At 34.4% G+C, this 15,787-nt stretch overlaps 1 long non-coding RNA gene across 1 annotated transcript in view; it reads right to left on the bottom strand.

The window, feature by feature from the left end:
• LOC145960214 (uncharacterized) overlaps nt 1-15,787 on the bottom strand; it is a 264,245-nt gene that overhangs the window by 193,862 nt on the left and 54,596 nt on the right. Inside the window, exon 2 of the long non-coding RNA XR_014435303.1 lies at nt 4,906-5,027. This is a non-coding gene — a long non-coding RNA (uncharacterized LOC145960214). The remainder of the gene's footprint in view (nt 1-4,905; nt 5,028-15,787) is intronic.

The raw sequence follows: 15,787 nt of genomic DNA, 5'->3' as shown, positions 1-15,787 counted from the left end.
TCATACTCTCTAAAAGTGAATCAGTGTATTATCACTGTAATCAGTGCTGTACTTATAACTGCTTGTAATCAGTGAGTATTTACTGTTTTTCAGTGATAATACACTGATTCACGCTAGTGAAAGTAGTATATATACTACTTTCACTAGCGTGAATCAGTGTATTATCACTGAAAAACAGTAAATACTCACTGATTACAAGCAGTTATAAGTACAGCACTGATTACAGTGATAATACACTGATTCACTTTTAGAGAGTATGTTGATGAAATGGCAGTTGCCTTTATTAAAGTCAAGAATAGCTATAATAAAATTGTATATAACCGATTATTTGATATAATTGATAGTCATCGCATTAATATAGCTCTAGCTTTTAGTATGCATTAGTATAGAGCTCTTAAGACTACATCATTTTAAACATGATTTTCTTTTCATTGAGATATTTGCAGATTATTGCGATATCTCCGACTACGCGCTGAGCATCGTTGGTGGCCGATAACAGTCACATAATATACGCCTATCTACCTGTATCCTAAAAACCTAATTGCCAATTACGTCACACGAATATGCGTCCTTGTTCCATGAAAACCAGCGAACGTTGTCGCGGAAGATCTAACGAAGCATCTGATATAGCTTAGAAGCATACGGATCGATATGTCACGTACGGATTCGTGTATTAACACAGATCGGCGCTAATCGTTCACGTTTTCGCCATAATACCTGATTCACTGCCGGCAGCGCTACTTTACGGCATTGTTCGACGCCGCACTTGGATCGCTATCTTAACTAGCTAGCCCCGCAGGAGCTGGTAGCTCTCAACGCGTCCCGGTAAATCCCTCTAAGCTCGCAACACGATCGTTTCTTTCCGTCCGTGTACCACGTCCGTGCTCGGCTTATACATGACGGCAGTAAAGCAAACGGTTCAACCACGAACTTCCACGACCGAATAGCACAACAGCAACAACAACAGCGAAACGGAAAACATGTAAGATCAAGGAGTGATACAAGAAGTCTGCTCTTGTCATCTCCCTGTTCTCTTCTTTATCTTCGCAATAAACGATAAAGAATTTTGTGTGAAGTAAGGAATCCTCTTGAAATTTCTATTTCTTTAATTATATTATAATTATGTATACGATATATTTTAATTTATTAATTAAAATAAGCACTTCGACAGAGTAATTGCTTGCAAAATGTGTGATCGATAGCTTTCTGATATTGATGATTAGTGAACAATGCACATATATTTATGCAAATAAAAATTCGATGGAAATACAAAAGTTGCAGATTAAAAAATCGAAATATATTTAATTAAACTACATTTTCTATTTATATATGATAAGACGTACATAAATTTAATTTTATATATTTATGATAAGAAAGAAGAAAACAGAAAAAAAAATTTTACACATAATATATGGACGATCGAAAAAAAAAATAGAGATCTATTTCTCTACTTTATATTTCTATTTTCTATTTTTTGTGTTTTCTTCACATTGTAATATCTTGTAATATCATATTGTAATATCTTTTTTACGAAATTATTGTCCATCAGTATATTTTGAAGAAAGGGAACCACGCGTCTGTTTTTTTTTACACACTGCTATTGTCAGTGATCTTCGAAGATGCAAAAAGATTGACTGAGAGACTGATACTAACACATGAAGGGAAACCCCTGGAAAGATGGCTATTAAAGGCCAAGTTACATTAAATTTCGAAGCCTTTTAACGTAGCCTTCGATTTTTCTTTCTTTTCCTCCTTGGTATATTATACCATATTTTCTCGAGGTAGTTTTTTTCGCACTTTCGCACGCAACGATTTTGGTTACACAGCGGGATTGCGATGGCTGAATAGATACTGTGTACGGGCGGTTTTGTGTCGGCTGTCACCGAGCGTTTATAGCAGCATTTTTTTACGTCTATTTTATAAGAGTCTCAATTTTAAATCGTAAGAAGATCTTGCTTAGCTGTCAAAATAGTTTATCGTTATATCGTTTTATGTTATAATAAATTTATATTTTTACGATAAATCTAAAATTTTCACTCTCTAACAATTACAAGTTATTTGCGAGATTATATTTCCCGTAGAGCTATGGCAAGCGACTTAGATCAGTCTTTAATGCCCTTGTTGTCGCTCGATCATTCGAAAATCGATCGGCGTGATACATAAGACAAGATCCGCGAGGCAAACATATCGACGACATAAGCGACGAATGAACGAAACGGATGACAGCGTATCGATCTTAATAGATTGTCCATCAACCGTCATCTATCTTCGAACGCTTTGAATCAACACGGCGGGAATCGGCGGTTTTGAGTTAAAAGCGCCATAGTCAGTGTCACAGCAACCAACTGCAACGTATAGGTGGAGTATCGTAACGATCACACACGAGAGAGAGAAGTAACGTACGTGGGCACCGACGGCCATTCGTCTCTTTCAGCGTCGCTGAAAGTGACACGCGAGCGACGTCGTATTAATGCCTACTTAGCGCCGAAGATATACGGTACCACTCGACGAAGTTGAAGATCAGGGCCGCCGGTCATTACCATCGAGGCGTTTGTCGCGAGATTAGTCGTCGCCAACCAGATCGACGCGATTCTACCACGCTCTCTAGATCTCTCTCAGTTCGCGAAGATTTATCTCACGCACTTGTCTTCACCTGCGATTGTTGTCATACAAATATCGGGCAATTTTCTTCGGCTAGTTTTCCCGCGAGATAAAATTACACGCGAACGTTTCATTAATAACGAATGACGGTATCTAACTGACACCGCGAATGAAGACTCACAATATTTCCAAACCTACTTTATCCTTATATCACTCGCAAACGAAAAAGCAGCCGCGCCAATTACGGAATCCGCGGAACACGCGGAACGAAAGAATTAAGCGCAATGTATCTATGTAACCACCATATGGCGTCGCAAGCAACATATATCTATCATCGGTCTTTCGACAGCGGTTTTGCAAAGCTTTGGATTCATCCGTTAAATACAGTGCAGGGATGATATAAAAGTCGATTAAATTTTGCAACAAGTTGAATCTCCTCTTTTTTATATCATACGGTATACTTAAACATTCTAGCCATTTTTCGAGTGCAATTTTCGCGCATTTCACATTTTTTATCGTTTCAAAACGAATATAAAGTCAATTAAGTCGAGATTAAAAACATTACATACTGAAACATAATTCGAAAGCAGAATCAACTTGATTTCATCCAGAAATACCGCGCTCTTATTTAACCGAAAGCGAAATCAATTTGAACGTGATTGTGAACATAAACCGAAAGGTGTTAGGCCTAATGAGAAACCCCATGCAGCTCTCCTTCGGAATTGATTATTATTCATTAGAGTGAAATTCTATCGTCTAATTGTCGAACGTGGAACTTTGTACCGGAGAAAGTAGCGCTGCAGAAAATCACATTACAAAATTGTTCGGAATGACGGTGACATGACTAGCAAGCAATTAATCGGCTTTTTTTGAAACTAGGCGTATTTAAAAAGACGAAGTTAGTGCGAGACAGATTAAACAAGAAATTAATCCATAATAGTATCTGCCTAATGTAATGAAAAACTATATTATAATTTTTTTGTGTATTCTTAAATTTACATCTTAATTTAAAAACTGAATATAAGTAAAATTCAACTCATTTTCATGAATAGACAAATTTAAAACAATTCAGATTTTTGTTGGTTTATTTTCTCAGCACAAGAAAATAGCCATTAAGTATAAATGATTGAAGTATGATGATTGATGTTTTTTTACATGTAAATAACAATAGTGAACAAAAATGACCGAAACAAATGTTTTTAAGAGAAATGTTTTTTTTTTTCCAGAAAATAGCAAATAATTTTAAGAAGATTAAATGTCATTTCATTCTATTTAAAGATTAAATGTCGGATTTAATCCTATTTAAAAGCTTTCTTTCTTTAAAAGTTTTAAATAGAATTTCAATAGAAATAAATGTTATTGATGTTAAAGACTTTAAAGCTTTTGAATAAGCATTCCTTGGGAAACAAATATCTTTCTTGAACACCAAATAATTTTCGTCTTTGAAGAGTTAAATGTGTATTCTTTTTTTTAATTCACTGATAATCCCTTTCATCAAGAATTCTCAGTGAATATTTTCAAAGAATTATCAAGGAAATTTCAGATTCAGTCTCAAATAATTTCTTAAATAATGAAATTAATAATCAGTATATGTTATCATGAATATTTACTCATCGTAATGAAATTCGAAACGGAAATCTTTTAACGATAACGATAACGAATAGTTGTAATTATGAGATAAAGAATGAGAAATAGAGATAATAATATATAGAGATAAAGAATAATATTCTCGATATCAAAATTATTACGCGGAAAACAGATACGGCAATGTATAAGCGAATGGTTATTTGGTTCGTATAGATGACTCAAAGATTTTTCCGAAAAAATGCTAACAACTGCGTGATTCGAATCATTCTTCTATCCTAAAATATTCAGAAAATTACGCATTACGCACGGCCGCACATCCTAAATGCTAATGCGACTTTATTTTGCCCTTTATTTTGCTAATTCTCCACCGACTGACCTTTCGCAGAATTCTGATCTTACTTTAGATATAACTTTAACACACCTCTCTTTTCCGACCGTATGGATTATGCATACCGATTTTACGATCGGTTGCGGTCGCGACGGAGACGTATTCAAGTGACAAATGTTCTCCAAGTGAAACGGGACAATGTTGCGTTGACCGGATATTGCGGCCGGATCGTGATTAACTATATAACTAAGTTTGTAGGACAATGAGAAAACGAAAAAAATAAGAGCTGACTAATCTCTTTTTTTGTTCCATTTCGGTAGAAAAGGATTTTTGTGCTATTTATATACGTATCAAAAATATGTTTTTCTTTTCAAAACTTATTTTCTTACCATTCATATCCCTTAAGAAAGCGTAGATACTTCATGAACCAGTTGAATTTCCAATAAGATAAATCTTTTTTTAATCTTCTTAATCTTTTTTCTTTAACCTTTCCGTAATTTATTCTTTTCATCTGAAACAAAAAAAGAAATACAATAGATATAATAAATTATATTTATCTTGACAGATTTTCACCATGACAAACACAAATTACTTTGTCGTCAAGATAAAGAAAATAAAATTCTTTATATTCTAATTTTTTAAAGTTGATTTTAACAAATGAATAGAACGACGAATTGCACGACTTTTATAAAATTATAAAGATTTATCATCTCTAAATAAGATAAGCTTTTCGAGGAAATATGGTTGATTTGCAAAATATGTAGATCTTAGCAATAAAATAAAGTTTTTTACCTGAGTAACATGGCTTAAACAAATAAATAAAAGGCATATATAGAAGTATATGAAAATGCAAAACAATCATAGCAATTTTTCCTATATTATTAAAGGAACATGGCATCGAATCATAAATAAATGGATTTTTCATCTAAAAAATATAATATTGCATATGCATTGTAATAATAAATTATCTAATTTTACACTATAATAAATTCAATTTACCAATATTAGAATAAATAAGAGTGTAATTATTTTAATACATAAAACGTTAAATGTTTTGTATTATATGTTTTAATTCTATGTATCTATCTTGTCTCATTCTTTCTGAAAGAAATGATAAACATCTTTAAATTTGTGGATATTATCCGTGGTTTACCAAATTGGACTTTCTACTAGCATGATATTGCTAATATTGCCGTCTTTGGTATGAAATTCGCTATATTAGAGAGATGTCAGATACGCGCTCTCGTAAGATCTCTAATTGCGGCATCACTACTCTCCTCTTTAAACGACATCGATATAATCTCAAGACCAATTTACAGCTAGAATTTTGTGTCTCGAAAATATAGCAATGACCGAGAATGAGATGGTCTTGATGATCCTCTCGCATACAAGCGTGTTCCGTTAAAAAGTTACTTTTTCTTTTCGAGTTCTCTTTTCTTTCGCCTCCACCTCTCAACAACATGTTTCCTACTCATTCTCAGTCTGTCGTAAGCTGGCCCAATTTCTATGGTGGTGCGTCTTATAAATCGCCGCGCCTTTTTACGATCTTTGCGAGCCGGGACAAGTCGTCCTCCTCTCACGAAAGAGATAACGACGAGCGTCCCTTTCTTTCTCTCTTTTTCTTCGTTTCCTCGCACTCCTGCATTCCGTTAACTTCCTCTCATTGGAATTCGTTCGCTCCTTGTTCGAGAATGGCAACGGATGCATCCACGGATTTACAGTGCAGTGAAACTGTCGTGAACCGTATGCTGATTCGTCTCACTCTGGTAAGGATATATTCTCGTATATTTTATTATTTTTGGCACGTCGAGTCATTCGGAGACTCGCCCGAAAAATAGACGCGCCCACTATAAAACAGTAAACGCGGTCGACGCTCAATTAATCGGTGCAGCGTGATTGACAATTGACATTTTCGAAACGTTGATAGAAAAAGTATATCTCGGTATTATTGTAAAATATGTCGAACGTGAGGCTCTAGCGGTATTATTGTCGCGTGGAATTCTTAACCTGACCAGTACGCATTGTAAAGTCGGCGAGTTAATTTGTCGATAAAGAATCCTACTTAAAGTTTGTCGGCTCGGCGATATAACTCAGGCAATTTAAATGCTAATCTACGCATCACGGAACAAAGCAGCATCGAGAAAGTTTCACCTCTCTCTCTCTACATTGTCTCACGTATTCGCGGCGCGTCATACCGCCGACCATTAGCCAACCACGACACGATTTTCTGCCAGATTTGAATTAGATTTGCATCAGGGCTAATGTACCGCATTGTTCATCAAACACGTTGCATGACCCTCGATATTCAGAACAATCTATATAATGTTGGATATGTATATTAGATCCTTTTCTTGAAAAAAAATCAAATTAAAATCTGAATTAAAATTAAATAAAGTACAAGATTTCTTGTTATACATATGTATAATCAGTTCCAAGTTATTAATTGTCACTATAACGATACTAAAAAATGTTACAATCCATATTCTATAATCTCTGCATAGATTTGTAAAATTACATTTTTGAATTGAATTATATATATATTAGAGAATTTTATATATATATACACACATATTGCCTTTTGCAATTTTTTAAAACAGTAGCTAGACGAGTGATGGAATATTTTTGTCAGATGAGATCTCTTACAAGGTTTGCGATATATCTGATTATTCTATAGAATGATGAGAAACATCCATAGTATTGGGAGCTTTTGCAGCAGATGAGATATCGATTCCACGAACTTGAATTCCCGAGGGTACTCAAGCTCGTAAACGCTGTCGTAGCTCGCATGCTCGATAATTTAGCGAGGAAATAAAAAGGGAAACGGCGACGATGCCGATTCGACTCAGCACTCCCCCAATATTTTGACTACCGTGTCAACGAGCCGGTCTCGTCCCGCATTCAGTATGCTTGCCGGCCCGTAACGCTATTCATTCAACTCTCAATGTTAGCGCGCCAAGCAGATTTATCGAACGATGTGTCGCCGGTTCAACACTGCGCGTCCGTGGTTAAATTTGTGGCTCTTGTGGTTTTGTCCTGTGGGATAAAAGGGGGACCTTGCCAAAAGGCAGACCAATTGCAACGAACTTTACGTTTAGCCACCGTTTCGTCTGGAGCACGACTATGAATTGCCTTCATTGGTCGAGTCGTCGCAATTTAGAGAAATCATGCTAGTATCTTCTTAATAATATCATCAAGAAATTGTAATCAAAATGATAATAAAATATCATTCCGCCAAAATTATATACATATCTGTAGTTCTTGGCAGATGATACTTTATCTCGTATTTTCGCTGTAAATAAAACGACACAATAAGTCGCTGATATTTTTTAAACGCAATCGTTGCTTCGCATGAAATTGAAAATAACTTAATAATGTATGAACATAATTAGCTAAATAATGTATGATCTCAGGGACAATATCACAATGATAAGTAAAATATATGCATTTAGTGGAGAGATATTAGTCCGCTTATCCACTTTTCTTGATTTATACAAATGATTCCTTTTAAAGATTTATAGAATGTACTTTCGTACTTAAATCACCGTACAAGCGAGATCCTGCCATCAACGATCGCGCGCACAGGGTGAATCCACAGGGTACATTCAGATACCGGAACGTGACGATAACGACCAGCCAAGGGTCCTAGTGCTCCAGAGAGATCGAGAGCCTCGTGCGAGGGGAGAGGGAGGAGCGCGTTTAATCGTGCGGAACGATATTCGTTCCGTGGTTCCGTGTTATGTGCTGTTGCGGTAGTTTATAGTTGTCATCTATTAAGTGTATTTAGACAGCAGGGTACCTCGTCATCGACGAGACGGACCGTTGCTGCTTGTCATCGGCATTAAATCGGTAAAAGAAGTAAGCGATTATTATCGATTCAGTGATATTCATTTGATGCTTTCGCTCATATCGTATATTTTTTCCTCAGGAAGATTCTTTATTTTACGTTTTTACATTCGCGAATGTAAAGTCCGTAGACGTTCGAAGGCCGCGCGATTTTCTGTAATTAAATATGTTGGATTTGCGCGAGTGGGCGGTAGGCGGTGGGCAGTCGATTTATCGTGAAAACTGTGACAGAGAGAAATGATATTAAATTTCAGATAGAACCTCATAGGTTCCATATGTGTATTATGTTTCAATGTCGTTTTTACAAAAATATTGGCTTTGTTCTCGCTTGAAATAAACTCGAATTAGGAGATAATACCTTATAAAATCAACCGCTAGAATTACGTAAAAAATATTAAAATGGAATTCCCGAATATTGGAAAGTCTGAAAGAACGCGTCGCATTTTGATCGACTTTTATAATTGTGAGAGTCGAGCAGAGCGATCGAGGAAGCCTCTTGTAAAGAGTGCAGTTGGACTTTCACTCGGTCGATTCCTAAGTGAGAGAAAATGCGCGCGCCTGTAAATGCGCCGCCGACAAATTATCTGAGAATCAGACGCGTATAAAGATTCTCGTCAGCGAGGGGACTCGGCGAAATAAATCATTCCCAGGTTTGTTACGAAATGAGAGGTATGTACCTACATTGCAGCCGTTTGATTTTCACAGGCGCGGAAGTGTTTTCCATCGCTGCGACATGATGCGGTAGCGCGATTGGACGCGGTCTCTCTCGAGAGTGCGCGGCTCCGACCGAATCTACCACTAGACTCTCGTTAGCGGTATTCAGAAATTATTCACAGCACGCCGAGCTCGTGGCCTGCTGCCGTCATTCTCGGGCTTGCTTGAAATATTGCGCGGGAAAACGTCCCGTGACAAATCGGGCAGATGTCGAAGTAGTTAGGTATCCATGGTATTTTGTCACACCGTCACTTCTAGACACTCGGTGGCGGACGTTAATCGGACGATTCTGATCTTTGTTGATTCGTCATCCAGCCGTTGCTTGCCCGTCGATACCCGAGCATGCCCTGACAATTTTTTCTCCTCGGGACTTTTGATCGATACGATATACTCGTTAGTTTAGGCTTGTAAGTAACAGTGGGGAGCATATAGGATCTATACGAATTTCGACTGTGTATTTTATAAAAAATTGTTCATGTGCACAAGATAGTTAAGGTATTCTATTCTTTTATATAAAGAATATGTAGCAATAATTAATCTAAAATATTTATCTCTTAAAGCGTACATTCTATACTAAAAGAAAGTCTATATTTAATAACATTTTTTTCTCTAATATTTTTTTTATTCTACTTTTAAATTTTGTATGATAAACACCACCTAGAAACAAACACCTAGTACGCTAATCTAGGCAATAATCTTTTTCTTATCGCGAGATTTCATAAATTTGACTGCGAAAAATCCCGAGACAAGCTAGAAACGAATTCGTGAAATTTCACTATTTCGGGAGTTCACGAAATCTCGTGTGAATGCGATGAAAATCGCGAGTCTCTCGGTTTCTCGATTCAAGAATCGCACAGTAGATCGCTGAAACGTACATCCTCCGAATCGGCGTACTTGTACCTCCTCTTGCTCGGTAAGAGGACACAAAGTAGATTCGAGATACCACGCGACTGCGCTCCCAGAGATCGTATGCCGACGAAGGTTGACTTTCAGCGGCTCGCGAGATCGAAGATTCGCCTACGCCCTTTCCGCGGGAGGATCCTCGCTGAAGGACGCGCGTACGAGGGATCCTGTTTCCTCTTTCGCGGCTCCCTCGCTCGAGATAATTCTTTGACCTCAACCTTCGCGAAATCGATACGCCACCGTATGCAGTCTAACGGCTGCTTTCCTTCCTCGCATTTCCTTTGGAAATGCAGACAAAGTACTTTTAATAACGTCTTAAATCTTGCGAATTAACTTTTTTAACGCGAATGCGATAAATACGTTGCGGAAGTGTTAAATATCAATTTAGAATACTAATAAATATTATAATTATTTAAAAATAGCAGGATTATATATAATGATGAAATTACTATTGGTAATATCTCGATCTTGAATGCGTAGATAATGTACACTTATCAACTAGACACTTACATTAAAATGCTAATAAGCTCTATGCATATCTCGTACTTTTATCTCATACTTTTCTAAAGTTTCATAAAAATTAATAATCATTGAAAAGTATAAACTAGCCGTCAATCGACAATTTAATTGCTCGTACGTCTGGAGTTTCCGCGAAACATTATTTTGTAATCCTGCGCTATTGATCTTATAGCGCAAGACGAATGATGATTAATTCGGTTTTTTTCGCACTATTGAAAAAAAATTTATTTATTGTCGTATTTTGCATCATTATTAACTATAATAGCTTCGTAATTGCTAAAATTGATTTTTTTTCAATTGTTCTGGTGCCTTTTTTACAAAATGTCAAAAAAAGATTTTATAAAAAAACAATATATAGATGTCTAATAATATCTATATATGTATCTAAATGCTTTTAATAAAAGTTTCATGATAGATTTGATAATTCGCAAAAAGCTTAGAAAGGCGTTTCCTTTTGGAACATTTCCATTTTGCCATTTACTCGTCGTTAATATTTCCTACACTTGGAAACGTAATTTACAAGATACTCGACAGTTTTCATGGGGCGCACGGTCGCCTCGGCTGTGTCCCTTTGACCTCACACTGTAGGATGAGATTTCTGCGCCCGACGAGGCCGACTGCGTTTAATAATCTTCTCGCGGTAATCAATTACAGAAACGACGATTCGCACGCCGTCGCGTAGCTCTCGTTGGTTCGTTCGGCTAGCCGCAACATAGAGAAACGTCTGACTCGCTCGTTCTTACGACATTCCGCGTGTTTTCGATTAATGGGACCAAGTGTGCCGTAGCAAACGGCGCTTTTCAGCGCGTCTCGCCGCCGTCGCGTTCCTGAAATCTCGCGAATGTCGCGCCATTTTTTCGCCGCGTCAAATGCCAAGCGACTTCGTAATTTAATTTCTCAGACAGCGTGGCTTTCGTAGCTCGCTATTGCACGACGTCTCCTCGCTAAGTACATCATCTTATGATCCAGACTTAGAATATGAAAAAGATATATAGGCATAGATATAGAACCTATGTCGTACTTCTCTCCACTAGAAACAACCATACATCTTATCTCGAGAAATCCTGCGTCGCGCGACGTGGTTTCGTAAAATCGTGAAAACCCCATTCTTCTCTTCGTAGATCTTATTATTGTTCATGTTAAAGAAGGTGAAATCGGGTGGAATATGCATGTACACAATTTCTTATATTAATTAGATTAGATCATTAAGAAATAATTGTTCTGAATATAAAAAATTTATTTATATATAGGAGTATTGTCACATGGCGAAATGAATCTGACTGATTTTATTGATCACTGATACCGATATATCGAATAAAGCGTAAGTAATTTTCGTTTGTATTAGCAATATGACGTGCTTATATTTTTCCAATTTTTTTATTTGTGGTATATATTTAACAAATCAAGAAATGCAGTTACGCTGTGTTAAATATTAATTTTACAACTCTAGGAAAACAAGAAAAAAATAACATTCAATTCTTTTTTTCCATAAATAGATTAAATATTGAGAAAATTTATAATTTATTGATTTATATGCTTTGTATATACAGTTTTCTATCGCAAGGATATTTTCTTATTAAGATACATAATGTTAAATATATAAGAGTGAAGAGAAAATTAATACTCGACATTCAACTTTGAACGAAAAATTAGTGATATATGAAAATTTGAAAATCTGGAATGTCATTGTGAGGAACAATCTAAATTTTACACACGTGATCATTTTTTTTATTCGATCGTTACGCGAGAATTATTGCGGAATCACGGCTATAACTTCTCTACTCTAATTTATTTGCGGGGATTCGCTTTATGTCTGATTGCGAATCGTATTTTTGCACGACAAGCCAATTCAGTCGGGAAATACGAGCGCGATGCAAATTCCATGCCCTACGCGCAGAAAGGTTTACGAGTGTTCCCGTTGTCTGAGACCGCGATAGCCGATATCACTGTCACTGGGATTTTAGTGGGCTCTCAGTCGTGAAAACATACGTTTGCACTTTACGTTTACGAGTGTGTATACCGTTTCACGATTTATGAGCTGTAGCTGAAAATGATGGACCGTGTTGAAGAGCGCGATGAAATGACAAATAATTTTTTAGACCAACGTGATATTACTTTTTAAAATCACTCCTGAAAAAATCGCTTGAATTAATAAATTTATCTTATTAATTTACATTCATTCTGGCATATATTTTTTAGCATTATCACTTTCTTTCATTTATAAAATAAGCGATATATGTATTAAAATAAACATATATCGCCATATCAAATAAGCATCATATATGTAAAGTATTTTTTATTTCCATATTTTAATTTCTTATTAGTAAACTGTAAAATTTGAAATGCAACATTTTCATTTTATCTAAACTATTTATTGAAGAAGGATCATTACTTTATTACCTAATGAACCATATTTAAAAAGAGAAAAATGACAATAGAAAACTCATAATTTTTGAACATCGTAAAACCTCAAAATAGCTTGTCATCCTAAAAATAACCGTTTCGAATTTACTTTTTTTCTTCTTTATACCTTCACGCTATGTAAGCATTAGTTTAAAAAAAAATTCTAAGACGAAATTTCACCCTAAAATTCATTTAATAGTAGGGTTTTAAGTTATACTTTAAATAATCATATAAATTATTAAAAATAATTAATGTCATTTTCAAATGAAAAATTCTATTCTCTAAAAATTTAATTTTTGTATTCTTCTTCTTCTTTTCAATTGACTTTGACAATTTTAAAATTAATAGATCAATTTTATTATTACTAATTATATTTTCAAAAAAAAAATAATCTCTTAATTAATCAAATTTAAAATCAAAGCTGTATGATTATAATTTTAATTTTAGAAATTACTGATTTATTTATAGCAAAATATATATCATCTGACGTTATTTATATTTAGATTTTGTTTTCAATACTTTATGACACATGCAAAAATGATATATTATTTATTCATAATTAAATTTATATTTATTATATTATATATTATTAAATTCTTGTTATCGCGCGCGCGCACGTAATTTTAGTGATTATTTCTTACAACTCGAATGCTATAATTTAAACGGTTTTAAATAATTATGTGTTATGTGGAATTTATATACTTAATTCTTTGCACTCATAATAATGTAAACCTTGGAAGCTGCAACGGAAGTATTAATCAAAATTGTTATTCTAGATTTAATTGTACCTCTATGTTGTATCAAACCATACAAAAATTCCTTTAATATTTGCTATTTTAATATTTTTCTCTATATCTCCTGATTAAATTTATATATACATATATATATATATATATATATATATATATATATATATATGTGTGTGTAATTCAAACAGATAATCAATATTTTATCATACATATATAATATTTAACTGTATAAATTCTATATCGACAGATACAGTTTGAATATAACGACAAACTATATGTTAGACTGACGCATCACTTTTCTCGCTTCTTTTCCTGGTTTCTTTTTTGCTCGTGAATATCTCTGTATGATATCAGGCCGATTATGTTTTTCATAACATGGGGCGATCGGAGCAACATATATGGAACGATAAATCTTATTTGTTTCCATGTCGCTGGGCAGCTCCGACACCTTCGAAAGAATGAGTTCATATCTTCGGGAGCAGAATCGAGTCTATATTAGTCCCATCTGCCTTCTCCAAAAGGGCTTCTGCATGAGCGAGCATGCATACTAGGACGAGACTGCGACAGACAAAAAGAAACGGATGGCCAAACGCGTAGATACATCCGGATTATGCGCGGCCAATTGATCACGAATCTGACGGTGTCTGCCATGCCTCTCTTGTTGCCATACATCGGCGAATTTACAAGAGTTTCTTTCGCAGAAAGTATTTTCACCTTTATCATCGCGATCAATAAAATTTTAAAGACACGCCCTTATAAAAAAATTAATTGTGTGCGTTGTATCATGCAAAAATCTCTTCAAATTTTATATAATTATCATTTTATATAATTATAATCTGCAAGTAATCTGTAAATATATATATATGAATATATATGTATATGTATACATTTCAAAATGGCTATTTAAAATGTGTTTGTTTTATGTTATTATATATACACATGATATAATATTGTCAAAGTTGCATTTATTTAAATATAACATTTTTTAAACATCCAAAAAATTTGATTAATTCATTACGCTAATATATTTAAAACTTTATCATTTTTTACGCATTATTTATAAACAAAATTAGTAATCAAAGTGATATCAATGATATAATAACGGTCATATTTTGACTTGATTCTCATATTTTATAAGATTTATAAAAGAGAAAAAGATTCGTGATATACTTGGTAATATAATTGGATTATAAATCTGTACAATATATATCTGAATATTATCTCGGTGAAATTATAATTGTTAATTGAGGAAACGTGAGAAATGGATAATTTGACACAAAAAAAGAATAAAGATCGGAAAGGGCAAAAAAAAATAAATTAAAACAGAATAATCATAAAAAGGAACAAAAGCAAAAGAATACCTATTTTAAGAAATAAAAAAGAGAAAGTGAGAAAATTAAAAAAACGAACCAAAGAAAAAAAATAAGTCGGAGAAGAAAAGAAAGCAATAAATGGTATTCTAAAGTAAATATATAGTATAATTCTAAAGTAAATATATAGTATAATTATATCAGTAATATCATTTTTATGAATGGATATCTGGATATCTAATTTGTGACGCCTACCATATCTTTCTCCAATATTTCATACGTCTCTTGACATTTCATTGCTAGATTTTATTGCAATTTGCTAGATTTCTAATACTCGTCGAAAGATTTCGATGCTTCGGAAAAAAACGCATCTCTAATATGAAAATTGCTCGATTACAATTTAGATTTAACTGACGCGGATCGATTGTTACGCACATACTATTTGCATAATTAATTTCGCAAAGGCGAAATATAAAACGAGAAAATCCTTCAATTGCGAAGTGTGAGAAAGAAACAAGAGGCGGTTTTAGACGGCGGATTAAAGACGGTATTTATCGCGCTCGTGCATTAATTGAATAACATCTATCATATTAGGATTTTTTAAATAATAAAATTATACGGCGAGTTTGCACACATACGAGTAAATAAATCGTACTGGAAATAAATGTATATTTGTACATAATTTTATTATTTTGACTCTATTTCTTTTTAATTTTTCTTTTGTTAAATAATCTTTGACTAGCGATAGGATAGGATATGTGTTAGCTATAAACATATACGTACATTCACAATATGACACGCAAAAAGACACATTTAAGCATGACAAATTG

This window comes from Camponotus vicinus, unplaced genomic scaffold (genome assembly GCF_025532165.1).
Source record: "Camponotus vicinus isolate PSW18456_S1 unplaced genomic scaffold, iyCamVici1.0 SCAF_10, whole genome shotgun sequence".
In the NCBI taxonomy this organism is placed as follows: Eukaryota; Metazoa; Arthropoda; class Insecta; order Hymenoptera; family Formicidae; genus Camponotus; species Camponotus vicinus.
Note: the sequence above shows the minus strand (reverse complement) of the source record. Positions and strands in the feature narration are given on the sequence as shown.